General features: G+C 32.9%; 1 non-coding gene across 1 annotated transcript; it reads right to left on the bottom strand.

The window, feature by feature from the left end:
- Nucleotides 1–496: 496 nt before the first annotated feature.
- Nucleotides 497–603, bottom strand: LOC130842510 (U6 spliceosomal RNA). The gene has a single exon (XR_009050458.1). It is a non-coding gene; the product is annotated as a U6 spliceosomal RNA (small nuclear RNA).
- Between the last annotated feature and the right edge of the window lie 333 nt (nt 604–936).

Raw genomic sequence — 936 nt, 5'->3', positions numbered from 1 at the left:
ATTCAGCTATACATATACATATATCCCCTCTTTTTTGAATTTCTTTCCCTTTTAGAGCATTGAGTAGAGTTCCCTCAGCTATACAGGTTCTCATTAGTTATCTATGTCATACATAGTATCAATAGTGTATATATGTTAATCCCAGTCTCCCAATTCATCCCCCTCCCCCCTCCCCCTTGGTATCCATACATTTGTTCTCTACATCTGTCTCTTTTTCTGCTTTGAAAATAAGATCATCTATACCATTTTTCTAGAGTCCACATATATGCATTAGTATATGATGTTTGGTTTTCTCTTTCTGACTTCACTCTGTATAACAGTCTCTAGGTTCATCCATGTCTCGGCAAATGATGCAATTTTATTCTATTTTATGGCTTAGAAATATTCCATTGTATATATGTACCACATCTTTTTCATCCATTCCTCTGTTGATGGATATTTAGGTTGCTTCCATTTCCTGGCTATTGTAAATAGTGAAAGTAATAATGTAAATATTAAAAATGTGGAACACTTCATGAATTTGCATGTCATCTTTTCTGAGGGGCCATGCTAATCTTCTCTGTATCATTCCAATTTTAGTATATGTGCTGCTGAAGCAAGCACTGTATTGATTTTTAACATTTGTTTTAGTAGTTTCCCAAAGCTTATAATATTCATCTTTAAGTTATCACAATCAACTCTTAAGTCTGTGACTTCAAAACCAGTGTTAAAATTTTATAACATAGCATAATTCCACTTGTGTTCTCTTGCCTTTTGTGCTCTTATTACCTTGTGTTTTATCACTAAATATGCCAATAAATAAATAAATAAATAAATGGTATTGGTTCAGCCAAAAAATTCATTGGGGTTTTTCCGTAAGACGGTATGAAAAACCCGAATGAACTTTTTGGCCATCCCAATGGTTTTGCTTTAAACAATCAGTAGCATTTTAAATAA

Source organism: Hippopotamus amphibius, chromosome 1 (assembly GCF_030028045.1).
Source record: "Hippopotamus amphibius kiboko isolate mHipAmp2 chromosome 1, mHipAmp2.hap2, whole genome shotgun sequence".
NCBI lineage: Eukaryota > Metazoa > Chordata > Mammalia > Artiodactyla > Hippopotamidae > Hippopotamus > Hippopotamus amphibius.
The sequence above is the reverse complement of the archived record's forward strand: the minus strand, read 5'-3'. Positions and strand labels throughout refer to the sequence as shown.